The sequence below is a fragment of the Megascapheus bottae genome, chromosome 14, assembly GCF_031878675.1.
Source record: "Megascapheus bottae isolate mThoBot1 chromosome 14, mThoBot2.hap1, whole genome shotgun sequence".
NCBI lineage: Eukaryota > Metazoa > Chordata > Mammalia > Rodentia > Geomyidae > Megascapheus > Megascapheus bottae.
In genome coordinates, this window is record NC_143522.1 from 16,234,173 (window position 1) to 16,250,667 (window position 16,495).

General features: G+C 36.8%; 1 protein-coding gene across 22 annotated transcripts in view; it reads left to right on the top strand.

The window, feature by feature from the left end:
* Nrxn3 (neurexin 3) overlaps nucleotides 1–16,495 on the top strand; it is a 1,458,248-nt gene that overhangs the window by 1,431,950 nt on the left and 9,803 nt on the right. The window lies entirely within an intron of this gene.

Below are 16,495 nucleotides of genomic sequence, written 5' to 3' on the forward strand. Positions count from 1 at the left end.
CAGATCTCAGCTACCTATGTGGCAGAAGCCACAGACACTGAGCTTTAAAGTGCTTTCTAGCTGGCTTTTGATTCTTAAGAAAAAAGGCAGACCAGGCACCAGTGGTTCATGCCTATAATCCTAGCTATCTCAGGAGGCTAAAATCTGAGGATCACAGTTTGAAGCCAACTCAAGCAGAAAAGTTCATGAGACTCTTAGCTCCAGTAAACTACTCAAAAAACAAAAAGCAGATTGGCTCTGTGGCTCAAGTGGTAGAGTACTATCCTGAAGCACAAAGAGGCTCAAGGAAAGTGCTGAAGCCCTAGGGCCAGTCAAAAAAGAAAAGAAAAAAGATAATATGAAAAATCAGTTTCCACTTATATAACAATAGAATGTTCAGGAAACAATTTCTGTGAGGTAGTCAGCAAATGACAGTCACGATTTGTGTTCCTTTAGCACTGATGCTTTCCTTCCTTATGTCGTTGTGTTTTGTTTCATTTCCCCGCCCCAAATTTATCTTATCCAACCTTTGTGTTTTACAAGCACTTTTAGCACAGGACTTTTAAATCATTTACCTGAAGTCATATCATCAGTCAATCAGATTGTCCTCAAGTCCTGCTTTCCGTGTTGAGTCTTCTCCAGCTTATCAGGAGAGCTCCCTTTCTGGAAGCTTTGCTTGTTAGTACAATGTGTAACCTGTGAAAACAGACCCAGAAACACCCATTTTATTTAGCACAATGGTTTCTCAGAAAACATACTGAACAGATAACTCCCATCTCTTTCTCGTGTGTGTGTGTGTGTGTGTGTGTGTGTGTGTGTGTGTGTGTGTGTGTGTTTCTATCTCTCTCCCTTTGGACCACAGAGAGTGAATACCACTGCTTTACAAGGTTATTCTTTTAACCACTAATCGTTCTTTGATATCATTTTTTCTGTAAATGTATCAGAGAGTTTTTCTTTACAGACACCCACTTAGTTAAGTCCTTACTTTTGATTTTCTTTTCTTTTGACATGGACTTTAGGATGGTGGGTTCATCAAATACTTTCAAATATGAAGCCCAAACACTTATACTCTGCATACACCTTCCTTCTGCCTTGAGCTGCATCCATCAGCCAATCCTATAACACACACTGCACCATGTCTTTATATTTCAAGTTATACATATTTGTTATGAATACTTGATCTTCACAGAAGGAAAGAGTAGCAATGATTTGCCACTATTCAAACCTTCTGCCAGTCAGCTGACAGCGCCTCATGCCTTTAATTCTAGCTACTCAGGAAGATGACATCTGAGGATCATGGTTCCATACCAGCCAAGGCAGAAAAGACTTTGAGATTCCAAAGAATCAGCAAAGAGCTAGAAACAGAGAGAGTAACATTCTTGAGTGAAAAAAGAACAAGTGAGAGCCTGAGTCTCTGAGTTCAAGCCCCTGTACTGGCACACACACACACATTCTGCCAAGATGTTTAACAACTTTCTTAGTGTTTGTTTGAATTATATTTTGTGTGAGATAATATGTTATTACAAAATCTGTCTTAAAGAAATTAGCACAAAGAACCCAAGCAGGAGCATTCTGATACCCCTTAATTTTGTAAAAACAGTACTTAGACATTCCAAAAGTTTTAAGTTTTAGCTTTCAACTCTACCCATCCATTGGGAAGGAGAAAATGACCTTTTAGTGAACAATTTGGTGAGAAAACTTACTGCAGATTAACACTATGAAACAGGAATGAAATTAATGAGCAAGTTTCTCACAGGGAATGATTGCATGTGAGTTCATTCCACTTATCTTTCTAGAGAATGTAAGACAGTTTCAGAGTTTCACCATGCTGATTTCCTTAATTAAATGTGGCACAGTTGCTAAAAATAAAACTGTTAATGTTTCTGGAGTCTTCTTTTTTATTTTAATCCCTACTTCATATGGTCATCATGTGTCATAGTTAAGTCTTAAAAATCAAGTCATTTGGGGCCAGGCGTTTGGCCTAGTGGGAGAGTGCTTGCCTAGCATGTATGAAGACCTGGTTCAATTCATTAGTACCACATGTACAGAAAAGCTGGAAGTGGTGCTATGGCTCAAGTGGTAGAGCATAACCCTTGGGGAAAGTCCAAGGATAGTACTCAGGCCCTGATTTCAGCTCCCAGGACTGGCAAAAAAAAAAAAAATATATATATATATGTATGTAACACACACACACACACACACACACACACACACACACACACACACACACACACACACACACATGAGGAGATGCCCTCTAGTGCTTCTGTTAATCAAGGTGTCTAAAACTCTGGTCACTAACACTCATTTGTCCCTGGGCCCTTATCCTCTCTGGAACATCATGCCATTTTGATAGACATAGAGGGTTTGGAAAACTTTTGTTTATTTTGTGCCACTTCAGGGGCTTGACTTTAAGACCTCATTCATTTATTCTTTCCTTTAAGGCTAAACTCTACCACTTGAGCCACTTCTGACATTTTATTGGTTAATTGGAGATAAGAGTCTCAGAGAGAGTTCTGTCCTGGCTGGTTTCAAACTGCAGTCAGGTCTCAGCCTCTGGGTAGCCAGAGTGACAGGCATGCACCACTAGTACCCAGTAGATGGCAGGTTGAAGGAAATGAGTTATCTTCTAACTTTAAGGCTGTACTGTCAACTGTACTTATTCAACACAAAGACTTATTTCTCATGTCCTATGATGTCTGTGTCAAAATTCAACATAACAACAAAAAATATCGTCACTTCAGGTAAAAAGGTATTGGCTTTGTTTGTGATTTCCAGTACCAGACAGCATCTATCCTATTATCCTAAGAAATATAATGAGCAGAGCAGAATGGTTTTAGAGACTTAAAAATGTTAAAAAAAAAGCAGGAATAGGGATAAAAACATAGTTTAGTCAATTCTTCTACATTCTAAACAGATGAGAATTGTAGTCCTGACTCAAGTAAACTGGGCCCTTTCAAAGTGGTCACATGCTACTCTGAATCTCCTTATTTTTTTTTCTTTTAGAATTAGTCTCTTTCAAAAATTTTGTTTAGTATATATGACTCTTAATACAACCGACTCCATTCTGGTTTGGTATTTTCTTCTGAGACCTTCTTCCTTAGGAACTGAAAAGAAAAATGTGTGACTCTTCCAACATTAAATTCATAGAGTCAATGGTAGATTAGGATAGCATATGAAAGACAATCATATGACATTGAAATGACACTTCAGGACAACAAAAACAAGTCATTTGCATAATTTTAATAATATAACAACTGAAGCTTCTACCATGATAACTCTACAATAGATGGAAAATGCAAAAACAGTTTATTGTGTGGTACTAAATTCTATGCATTAGAAACTATTGAATAATTTATGATAATGATGGTAATTATTACTCTTCCAGTGATATTAGAAGTATGAATCATAGGTACATGCATATTTAAAACAATTCTTTTATAACTCATACTCCTTTGATGGGTTGACTCAATATCTAGTGAAGTTTCTTCCATTTTTACAAGCAAAAGGAAATATATATTGGAGGTAACAAAAGTCGTATCACATATGGGACTGTCATCCAGATGGAATTAAAAGTCCAGTCCTCTCCTTCTAATCTTCAACTAAGATCCACAGTATTTTCAGATTAAAGGACAGTCACAATTACAGTGTTATTTCCAAAACTGATTTAATCCAAGAATCCCTTGAGGAATTTTTTGAAGCCATTTTTAACAATTAATGCAGACACTTTGATACCTGCTGCCATTTACCCCTATTTCATTTTAGTAAAGGTTGATTTAGTAGATCCTATGATCTACTGTGGAAAGTATTCTATGCAAAGCTTTTTGTACATTTCTCTGCTTAGCTTTTTTATAACTTCCCTTACTAACAGAGAATGGTCTTTTAAAAACAAACACAAAAATCTCAATATATACTTTTAAATGGCATGTGATTTAAAATAAAAAAAATGTAAGGTTGTATTCAGTTGTTGCTACTTAAGTTCCTAGTTATGTAGCTGGATAAAGTACTTAGTTTATGAAATCCTTGTTTACTGATGTACAATATGTAATTCTAATTGTTAAATGAAATAAAATCCCTAAAGTACTTAAAATATCTGCCAAGGAGTAAGCTCTCATTACTCTTAGGTTCATTTTCTTTCAGAAGCAGGCTTCTGGTAAATTAATGCTTTAACTATATAATTATAATTTATCCATAATTGTAATTTATTTTCTTTTTCATTCTTCATATTTTCAAAGAAATCACTATGTCAATTTTTTTGTTTTAATTATAGGCATTTGCCCCAAAGCATCTGTCCTAATGAATTCAGAGACATATATCTATTGAGCTTTTGAATAACTAAGAAATCTCTCATATTTCCTTCCTTAATATACACTCTTACTAGTTTTAAAAATTAAAAAAAATCTTAGGATATCTGTCTTATCTGTTTAGGCATCTTTGCTATTTTCTCTCTTGAAAACCAGTTGTTAGAGACTCACTTAAAGTATATCGAGTCAAAAATTACAAGCTCAGCTGGACATAGTGGCTCATGCTTGTAATCCTAGCTATTCAGGAGGCTGAAATCTGAAGATGGGGATTCAAAGCCAGCCCAGGCACTAAAGTCCATGAGACTCTTATCTCCAATTAACCACTAGAAAACCAGAGTGGGGCTGTGGCTCAAGGGGTAGGGCTGTAGCCTTAGCTGAAGAGCTCAGGGACAGTGCCCATGCCCAGAATCCAAGCCCCCCTACCGACAAAAATAAATAAATAAGGAACTGGCAAGTTCCTGCCTATACTCCTAGTTATTTAGGATGTGGGGTCTGAAGATCTCAATTTGAAGCCAGCCTAGGCAGAGAAATACAAGGGAATCTTGTCTCCAATAAACAGTAAAAAGTCAGAAGTGGAGGAGTGGCTCAAGTGGTAAAGCACTAGCTTTAAGCCAAAAAGTAAGGGACAGTGCCCAGGCCTTAAGTTTTAAACCCCAGCACCATCTCAGAAACAAAACAAAACAACAGCAAACACACACACACACACATACCACAAAAATGTACATTATCTTTATTTCAAGTATTGGATAAGATTTTCTCTTTGTTGACACATTAACAAAAAATAATTTTTTTGGCAAATATTTATTTTATTGAACAATCCCTCTTTCAGAAATTTCTATATATTAAGCCTTTGTGAAACATCTTTAATATTTTATTGTGATATATAGAGTTACAGTTACATTTGTCATGTAGTGGGTACATTACTTCACAAACTTTGATACCTTTCCCATGTTTTTCTCCCACCTCCCCTCCCCCATCCTCTCCTAATCATCTTGTATTTCAAATAAACATACATACAATATACCAGTTGCCAAAACTCGATGAAGTAACAACATGAGATAAACATGAGATAAGGAGGAAAAAAGAGAAAAGAAACAACTTCACATAGTACATTCAGAGCATTCCGTGCATTCAGATAAACCTCTTCTTTCCATATCCTGGAGTTCATTTCACTTAGCTTCATCCTATGTGGCCATCTGTGCATAAGTTTTTGAACTATGGTGATCCTTTGCTAGGAGAATCCTAGATGTATCACTAATGACTAAAAATGAGGAAAGCCATGGAGCCTATGTTTCTTTGGGTCTGGTTTACTTCAGTTAATATGATTTTTTTCCCAAGTCTTTCCATTAATTTACAAATGGAGCAATGTCATTCTTTCTGATGGCAGCATAGAATTCCATATTGTATAAGTACCACATCTTCTTGATCCGTTTGTCTACTGAGGGTTGTCTCGGTTGGTTCCATAATTTTGTTAAGGTAAATAATAGTACAGCAAACATGGTTGTGCTAGTAGCTTTAGTGTGTCCTTACTTATGGACATTTGAGTAAATGCCAGGAGTGGGATTGTTGGGTCATAGGGGAGCTCTATATTTAGTCTTTTGAGAAACCACCATCTTGCTTTCCAGAGTGGTTGAACAAGTTTACACTCCCTAAAACAGTGTAGTAGTGTTTCCTTCTGTCCACATCCCCGCCAGCATCTGTTGTTATTAGATTTCTTGATAATGGCCATTCTAACTGGAGCAAAGTAGAATCTCAAAGTTGTTCTGATTTGCATTTCTTTTATGGCCAGAGATGTCAAGCATTTCTTCATGTGTTGATTGGCCATTCTTATTTCCTTTTCAGAGAAGTCTCTGAAAAGCCATCTTTTTAATGGGATGGTTGTTTCTTTGAGGATATGTTTTTGAGAGATTCCATTTTTTTAGCTGTATGAAGCCCACGTCCGTTATATGGCTAGTGAAGATCTTTCCCATTCTGTGGACTTTCTATTTAACTTGCTAACTATATCCTTTGTCAAACAAAAGCTCACTGGTTTAATACAATCCTATTTGTCCAAACTTCCTTTAATTAATTATGTTTCTAGGCCTTTGTTAAGAAAGTTTCAGTCTGCACCAAGGAGCCCTAGGGTGTCTCCTATTACATTCTATAATGTTTTGTGGGTATCTGCTTTTACCTCAAGGTCTTTGATCCATTTAAAATTAATTCTGGTGCAGGGTGACATATAAGGATCCAACTTTAGTTTTCTATAGGTGCTTAACCAATTATGCCAACATAAGAGACTGTCTTTCTTCCATTCTATTTTTTGGTTCCCTTATCAAAGATTAGGTGGCCATGGGTTAATAGGTTGATTTCTGGGTCTTCAGTTCTATTCTATGGGTCCTCATGCCTGTTCTTGTGTCAGAACCAAGCTGTTTTTATTGCTGTAGCTCTGTTATAGAGTCTAAAGTTTGGTATTAATATTCCTCCAGCTCTGAACTTTTTGCTAAGGATTGTTTTTATCATTCTACATGAATTTTTGGATTGCTTCCTCTATTTCATTAAAAAATGACATTGGGATATTGATGGGTATTGCCATTGTCAGGCTTGCCGTTTTCATAATGTTAATCCAGTTCTGCTTTAATTTCCTTTTTCAGGTTTTTAACATTTTCATCATAGAGATCCTATACTTCTTTGGTTAAGTTAATTCCTAAGGGTTTTAATTTTTTTTTTGGTTTTCATTTTGTTTTGTTTTGTTTTTGAGGCTATTGTAGAAGGAGTTTCTTTCCTGATTTCAGCCTCGCTCTTCTCATTGTTGGCATACAGGAAAGCCATTGATTTTTGAAGGTTAACTTAATACCCTGCTATTTTGCCAAAGTTTTGAATCAGCTCAGATAACTTGGGAGTGGAGTCTGTAGGGTTCTTCAAATACAGAATCATGTTATCTGCAAAGAGAGAACGTTTGACTTCCTCTTTTCCTATTTGGATCCCTATTTGGATCCATCTATAGCCAGCAGGATGAAGACTCCCGCTTGAAGTCACACTGTCTGCAGTGCAGGTTAAGTGAAGCACCAAGTGTTCAGACGCTGGCCCCTTTGTCTTAGCTCTGTTGCTCTGGGGAACAGCAGCAGCTGCTATTGTCGTTCTCACTGCCACTGCTGGTGTGGGCTCACAATGGTCTACTTCAGCAGGCTGCCTCACTCCTTCCTCTCTGGCCAAAATCTCTGTGATGCTTTAGCTGTGAACTTTTCACTAGAATGCTAAAACTGGTACCTTGGCGAGAGTTCATATAGTCTCTTCCATCTTCCCAGAATCCCTATTTTTCTGGTACTATACTATGCTCCTTGCAATGAAGATAGATTTCAGGGTTAAGAAAAAAAAAAAAAGAAGAGTGATTTCATGAGAAGTTACAAATCTTGCAAAGGGCAGACAATAGATTCACAATACCTAGGTTACTACTGCCTAGAGACATACCAACATAAAGAAAATGGTCAAAATTCAGGTCATAATGACAGAATATATGATTCTTTTTAGAAAACAGAAGCAAAGGATGCCTTCTTGAAAAGTTTATCACTCTATAAACATGTCATAAAATATCATAGGACCTGTTCAGGGTAAAGGTCCCATTGGACCACTATAGGGACACAGCAGGCAAAGATAACCCAGTCCATTATTACAGTCCATCCTTACTACCCTCATCACTTTTCCAGCCATTAATAATTTGCCCCCTTTTTTCTACTGCCTGAAGGTGGTCGACCATATCAGTAAGCTCTATGTCTGAATACTGTGAATATAACATCTGTATCTTACAGCATTGAAAAGGGAGTCAAGGTTTTTAAATACATCCCAGCCCTAGTCTATGAAAACACAAATGAGGTAGAGAAGAATGCATTTTTCAGAAGGGTTTCTGAGTCAGCTGTGGATGAGAGGTTCAATTTACATTGCAACTGCTGAGTAGAACTCTGGGAAATCCCATCTGATTTAGAGAAGGGGAAAAGTAAAGAAAGCACAACAGAATCGCAATGCTTCAACAACTTGTTTACAAAACATGAACCTAGTGCTTACTGCAGGCCAAACACTGTGCTATCACATATAGAAGACTAGAAGACCAAAGAGAATCATATCCTGTTTTTTATATTCTTGTAGCATGATTCCTTCTCTCCGCAATCAAGTGATTTCTGACTCATGCTATATCACTTAACAGTGAACTAAGGACAATGGACAAGGAGACAAAGACTCTACTCTTGGGAGACAAAGCTTCTACTCTCATGAAACCAGTATTCCAGAAAACAAATAGCAAGCATAAATCTCTAAGCAGGAATCTAGTAGTAAATCCCCTACACAGAATCATCAAGATGATGTTCAGGTCATGAACAGATTTTGAGGGAAGTCCTAGAAGACTCTGAGGAAGGAAAATGCATGATAGCCCAGAATCAACAAAAGGAACTAGATATATCGGCAATGAGCAAGGATAGGAGAAATATTGCTGCAAGGAAAGGTAGAGCATATAACCAGAGCCTGAAACTTCTAAGTCAGGAGGAGCCTTAGGAAACGAGACTAGAGATGAGGAGCCAAACACCAGGGATTTTCATGGTGGGTAAGAGTACAGAATCTTGATTGGGAAAAACAGTATTTCTGTAGGAAGAAAGTGACTTGATCTGATTTACACTGTATTTTTTTAAACTACATTTTAATTTTGTATTCATTTTTGAATTAATTTTATTAATTTTTAACTGCATGCTTAATATTTGCCATATGATTTCATAATGTGTAGAATACATATAACACGTGATACATATGGCTACTGCAGTGAAATAAGCATATCCATCAAATCCCAGTCACCTAATTTTCCTCTTATGATAAGTATGGCTGTAATTTGATTCATTTACCAAAGGTCCTATGTATAATGCAGCATTAGTAGCTATGATCTTCAGGTGGTGCCTGAGATCTTTAGATTTTTCCATCCTATATGTCTGCTACTTTATATTTTTTTAAACCTAAGTCCTACTATGTTGTCCTCATTCTCATACACATACCTGATAACTTTTATTTGTTATTTCTGTATATTGGGATATTGGGAGCCTTTTTTGTGTGTGAAGTTTTTTTTTTTTAATTTGGCTTTTGTTTTAAATGCTATCTCAAGTGAGATCACAAAGAGTCTGAGATAAAGGAAGTGACTAAAGGCAATTCCCGAATGACTTCCTTCTTCCAACTAGTCTCATCTTTTAATTTTTTGTGGAGCCTCCTAAAAATAATACCAGTCAGGGGCTGGGAGTTTGGCCTAGTGGTAGAGTGCTTACCTAGCATGCACAAAGACCGGGGTTTGATTCCTGGGTACCACATACATAGAAAAAAGCCAGGGTTGGAAATTTGGCCTAGTGGTAAGAGTGCTTGCCTAGCATATATGAAGACCTGTGTTCAATTCCTCAGTACCACATACATAGAAAAATGCTAGAAGTGGGGCTGAGGCTCAAGTAGTAGAGCTCTAGCCTTGGAGAATGACCAAGGACCGTGCTCAGGCCCTGAGCTCAAGCCCAGAACTGGCAAAAAAAAAATACTACCAGTCAGGGACAAAGCATTCAGCAGATAAATCTTTAGAGCATATTTCACAGTCAAAGTCTACCAGCAGGCCATGTGGTATGGGATGAGGTAATACCTGGTTCCATAAATGAGAAATGAGGTGAGGAGAAAGAAAGTTGAGGCAATCTGTTGGTACTTGTACTAAAAGAAGAAAATGTCTCAGTCAAAACTCTCATTCCTGACTGGCAGGCAAATGTCATTTTTTGTTAATAAGTATTTTGGATTACTTGTAATAATAATACAAGGGCTTAGCATTTTGTACATAAGAAGCTCTATATTTATATAAGTCCTATTGCAAGATAACTTGTTGTGAGAAACAGAGAGGCCACATTTTGAGAGGTTGAATTGGGAGGTTTTTTTTTGAAACACTGGTAAATACAGTTTGGACTCTTGTCACAAAGATTTGCAGTCCCTTGACTCCATTTAACACCACAAGAAAGCTAAACAGTGAAATCAAGAGAGGAAAGAAAGAGCTGAAAAGCATCATCAAATCAGCTCCAATGGAGAGCCGACGTGGGATGCCATGGTGGGTAGAAGATTGCCAAGAGAGACGAGACCCAGGAGACAAGTGGTATGGCATAATGGCATCTGAGCTGGTCTGGGCCTAAAAAGGGTCATACCAGGGAGCAGGGTCACAGGGAGCTTGAGAGTTTCTGACCCAAGACCTACAGGTCCAGTAACTTCATGTCCAAGTCCCTTCTCCTGCCTCTAGGAAGTTAGGTACATCCATCCCCTGGGAGGTGAGACTTCCCTGCCTCCACCATGAAGAGAAGGTGATACCAGCTAAACCCAGTTCCCTATCAACCACCTCATGGCTAACAGGGTGCCAAGTTAAAACCAGCATCCGGACTTCAGCGCTAAGATCCACAGAGAAGCAAGGCTAAGCATAGGGGAACAGCTGCTAAGTTGCTAAGTCATTTTTTTGTTTGTTGTTTCTTTTTCCATTGCTTTTGTTCTTGTTTCACTTTATGAGATTTTCCCTCTTGATGAAAGAAATCAGTGCCAGGCAGGACAGTTTTGTGAGCCACCCCCAATTTCCCAAAACAGAGCTCCAAATGTTGCCAATCTGTTCTATCTTTGTAGTTCAATTCAACAGAATACATATTGAAAGAATATCCTGTTTCCCACTGTATGCTAGATAGATTTAACTATACACACACATACACACATGCACACACAAACATACGTAATAAACATAAAGATTTAACCTGTGCATAAAGGAATATATAATTATCCTGGGTAAAGAAAGGTTCACTTATACTAATACCTTATTAGCATTAAAATTAAATGAAAAGAATTTTTGGTAATTTTTAAATGAATTTCTGCTTTGGGGGATCTTACCCAGTTTTAACCCTATGGGGAGAAAAGAGCTAGGATATCACCATAGTCCTTTAATCTTTCATGTTTTCATTTTACTTTATAGTAGTAGTGCTTGTTGGGACATGTCTCCAGGATATTTGATGAGATTTTTTTTCCTTTGTGGTTTCCCTCTCCCCATCTCTTCAGAAACAACAAATGTCTTGAGTTCAAAGCCTAAGTGTTTATGTGCTCCAATGATCCCACTTGGAGTTAACATGGGTCTCAATTGTCTAGGCCCTGCCTCCTCTGTGGAATAGAAAACCCTCATTTTGTAGCTCGTAGACATTAATGATGCTAGTAAGCAACATGTGAGAAGTTCTGTAGAATTTAGAAGCGTTCAAAAAATTCTCATCACCTTCACAAAGCTCCCGTGTGAGGTGGATTAACTGACTTCATAAATTTTATATCACACATGAAAAAAATAAACTCAGAGAGATCAACCAGTTTGTTCAAAATTCTAACAAGCTACTACACAATACAGTCCTGAACTTACGTCTATTGGCTATAATAAAACTCTGTAACTTCCACGTTACAATTGGCTTTGAGTTAAACAGGAAGAAGTGGAGCCATTGAGGATGGCTTTCTGTTTGATAGGTCACTCTTCTGTTTCCTATAAGGTCCCAGAGCCAAAGATTTACTGTCCAGTCCTTATTTGCTTATTCTTTTGTCTGTCTTACCTTTTAATTTTTTTGTAACCTCTGCTCTCATTTTATTATCAGATGGGTTTTGGCTATCAGAGTATCTTACTGTTCTATTCCATCATTCCCTCATGGTCTGCTTTTCCACTAACTTGTAGCACTCTAGGCTAGTGTGGGCATGAATAGGTAAGCAACTGAATACATTCAAACTATTTAGTCATGTATTTACTTATCCAATAAATTTTTGAATAACTGGTAGTATTCCAGTCATAGAAAAAAATTAAGACCCAACATTATCCTTCTTCTAAAGTTGTTTAGGGTCTCGTTGAGACAAAGAAAAAAAAACAATTTAAGTACCATGTAGCATTCAGTTACCAGAGATGGGTATAGGGTAATCACAAAGAAGAATGGACTTATGGAATCAATTTCTAGCCACAAGATAAAGCTCATGTGAATGCACTGAATAGAGCCACTAATTTAAGGCCCTCATATCTATATATTTACTAAATTACCAATTTTTAAAATTAATACTCATTTTCTTAATATTTTTTTTCTCAGTCATGGGGCTTGAACTCCAGGCCTGGGAACTGTGCCTGAGCTCTTCAGCTCAAGGCTATCTCTCTACCACCTAAGCCACAGTGCCACTTCTGATTTTCACGTGGTTAACTGGAGATAAGGGTCTCATGGACTTTCATGCCCAGGCTGGCTTTGAACTGCAATTACCAGATCTCAGCCTCTTGAGTAGATGCGATTACAGGTGTGGTTTGTTAGCATTTTATGCATTCTTTTTATCTTTATAGTTGGACAAATGACAACAAATTGAGCAAGCAGATCATTAACAGAAAATTATAGAAAAATATAGATTATTTAAAAAATAAGCCCTTTAAAAATAGAGATCATTGTAGAAACAAGTTACTATAGAAACAATATATCTTCAAATGACTATAGAAACAAATAGCTTTGAATGAATTGAATTGTATTCTGGGCTCTCCTTTCCATCATGGAAGTTTGGTGTTTCTATCTGCTGTGACTGGGTCTATAAATTCAATCAGGGAATATCCAGAACATGAATATTGAGTTAGAATACTGTTATTGAAAAAGTATAAAGCAACCAGTGCGGTGGCTCATGCCTGTAATCCTAACTACTCAGGAGGCTGAGACCTGAGGATTGTGGTACAAAGCCAGCCTGGACACTAAAACACCCAGGACTCATTTCCAATTAATGACCAGAAAACCAGAAGTGGCCCTGTGGCTCAAGGGGTAAGGCAGAAACTTTGAGCTGAAGAGCTCAGGGACAATGCCTAGGTCCAGAGTTCAAGCCCCATGACCCACAAAAGAAAAGAAAAGAAAAGAAAGTATTAAGCATTTTTGCTTCTTAAGAAGAGTTCCATCAGATCTTGAAAGCACGTGAACACCCCACAGTGAATTCTAACCAGTGCAATTCCAACATTTTAATGCTGCTTTCTAATGTGACATTTTCTACATTAAGAGGGAGCTATTCGAATGCAGTGAGATAAAAATAGTGATGCCAACAGATGCCATTTCAGGTCAAATGTTTATATTATTTATTTATTTATTTATTATTTATAGATTATATATTTATATATTACTAATGTATTATTTAATCTCAGTAGCAAATATAATGAAAATGCATTGTCATTGTTCAGTAGAAATATATGGGTATATATATATATAATCACATGTTTCTGAAAATAAAAAACTAGTTTTTAACATAACAGTTGAAGGACGATGATTGAGCTTTGTAGGATTGCCAACTACTAATAATTTGTATTTTACATCTGAGATTAAAGAAGCTTTGGGTGTGTGTCTAAGTTCTGTTGGCTTCATTCAAAATTACAGCTTCCATGGGTTAAAAAATATCTATATATTATTCTATTTGTGAAGTAGCAACCTTAAATTTTAACAGGTTCAGTTGTTCACACCAGCAATTTCTGAAATATAAGTGTTTTACTGTTTGCAGAAGTTTTACAGAAGACAATTTTGAAATAGGTAAATTACTCAATAGCATATTCTGATGCATCTTCTTCAAAACATATCTTCTTATGCAGTACCAAATGTCTTATTCTTGAGTCTCTCACATAGAGCAATTCTGACTTCAGCATTTGACTGTGAAACAATCAGTCTATATAAATAGTACCAAAATGAACTTGTCTCCAGAAGTCATTTGATACTTTATGAGGCCATATAAACAGAAAATCTTTTCATACAATAAAATTCAAGGTGAAAAATATAATTATTCTGAAAAATATCAGCTAACTGGCAACAAGGGTTTTTCTTGCTTGTATGAATTGGGATTTTTCTTTCCTTCTAAAACTTTCTGGCTGCACTTTGTGAAGTTCCCAGAATAATGATTAACATTATTAAACCAGAGACTAAAAAATCTTGGTACGGACTGACCCATGGGGACACATTACTACAATTTATTTGAAAATAAAATAATAAAAGGGGCGTTTCATAGAGGGCAAAAGCGGGGACTCATTTTCAAATTTTACACTATTTGTTAAAGTCACCCAAAAGAATTCTTAGAAGTGGTTGCAATTGGTTCTCAAGTGTCTTGCCTTTGTGGTTTGCCTACCCTGGTTTCCCAGTCCTTGGTTGAACATGAATGTTCTCACAGGGATAGAGTAATGGATACAGCGCTAGTGATTTCTTCCAGTAGAAGCTGAGACCATTTCTAAACATCCTCCTTCTGTTCTTTCTACAATACCTTCCTCTCAATACACACTTCTATTCTCAATACACACTTCTATTCTTTCTACAATACCTTCCTCTCAATACACACTTACTCTCGTACACATTGCACACCTATACTGTATTCTACTTTACAGTTCTCAATGTAGATTTGATGTAACACTATCTCTCCAGTTACCTTCTGAAAGACACAAAGTTTCCCCCAATGTACCTCAACAAATCATACTCATTTCATGATTTTCCTATAAATTAAAGATTCTGGTACTGTCTCTTTTGGAGCAAGGAAAAGTTTTGACACTATTATTATAATAATATTGGTTATTCCTGCATCTGTCAGACTTATTTTACCATCTTCCTGTCATTCATGGTACTCTGTCGATTTGACAAAATTCAAGAAAACTCCCGTGAAGCAATTTTAACTATAATCCTGCTATGCCTTAGAAAATGGGCCTTCATTGATATAAATCTGTAGTCAGTTCCTTAATGTGCAACTAATGAACATATATGTGTATATAAATATATATGCATTTATTATTGCTATAGGCTCTACACCAATCTACACACACATACACACATATTCAACCTCTCTCTCTCTCTCTCTCTCTCTCTCTCTCTCTCTCTCTCTGTCCATCTCTTCTCTCTTCCTTACAACTGGCAAGAAGCTTTGAGATGTCCTTTTACCCCTACTGAAAAAGCATGAACCAAAACACTCCCAAATTGGTTTTGTCTTGCTAACCTCTCCCTAACCCTAGCTTGCTGCTCTGTTTCTCTACTTTTCCCTAAATGCAACTTACTTTAAGCATGTGTTGATTTGATGAACATTGCTACAATTAAAAGATAATAGATGATAACCTGTTTGTCAGCCTAGCCACGTTCTTCTCTTTTCAATGTCTACTCATGACGTACATCCAGACTGCACGCCCTTTTTATTTTATGAATGAAGCAAGACTAAAAGAATATATTTTAAAGGAAATGCAAAACTCATTTTCAATTTCGGCTATCATTAAAAGGGGAATCAATTGTCCAGAAAACAAAACAAATCAACAAAAACAGTGTCCCCTGACTGCTCTGTCTGTGCCTACTCAATGTGTGCATCTGGTTGTTCATCTCTGAAAATGTGGAATATATTTTTCTTTAAATTTTTTTGTTATTTTCTCCCTTCTTGTTTGGGAACTAAGTACTTTTTGTATTGTATCTATCAACTTATATATGAATATATATCAATGTATTTCTTTTTAATTGCTAGATTTTTAGATTTGGTTTGATCCAACTTTATAAGCAAAAGAAGTTATGAATTGTTTTCTGCAGTTTTTCCCCCACTCCCTCTTTAAATGTGGAACAACTTCAGCTGCTGATTTCCCACATCCACCTCTTTCCATAGTGGCCAGTCTTAACGGTCAATGTAGGTAGCCAAAGGAAGATTGACCAGTCATTGAAATCCTGCCATTTCTAAACAAGGGAGGTGGGGAGAATGGTGGAAGGCATGCATTGATCAAGATGCATTAAACTCATCAATTGACATGTTGAATTGAATCTTCTTTGTGAATCTGCTTAAAGGTAATGATGATTAAAAAATCAAACTAGCATGGGTATAATTAGTACCTCAGTATAGGACTCTCTGCCAAGCACTGCCTTTCCTTTGGTCTTCATGGACTCTAACCCCTCTCCCCCAACTGTAGATGAGGCTGTGTGGCTGCAGGTGAAGTTGTTCCATTTGAATGCATAAATCTAGTCTCTCTGTTTTCTTTTTCTTTTGCTTTTAATCTTTTGATCATGAATACAAAGTATTATTATTTTATGTACTTTGGCTAGTTTGAATAGGGAAAAATATATTTAACTTGATGATTGAAAAAACAATCTTATAATGAAACTGTAATCAATTTTGGAGTAATTGCATGTTGAAGAAGTTGCAGCTTAGGGTGTGTGAGATTGTCAGTGTTAGAGTTCTGT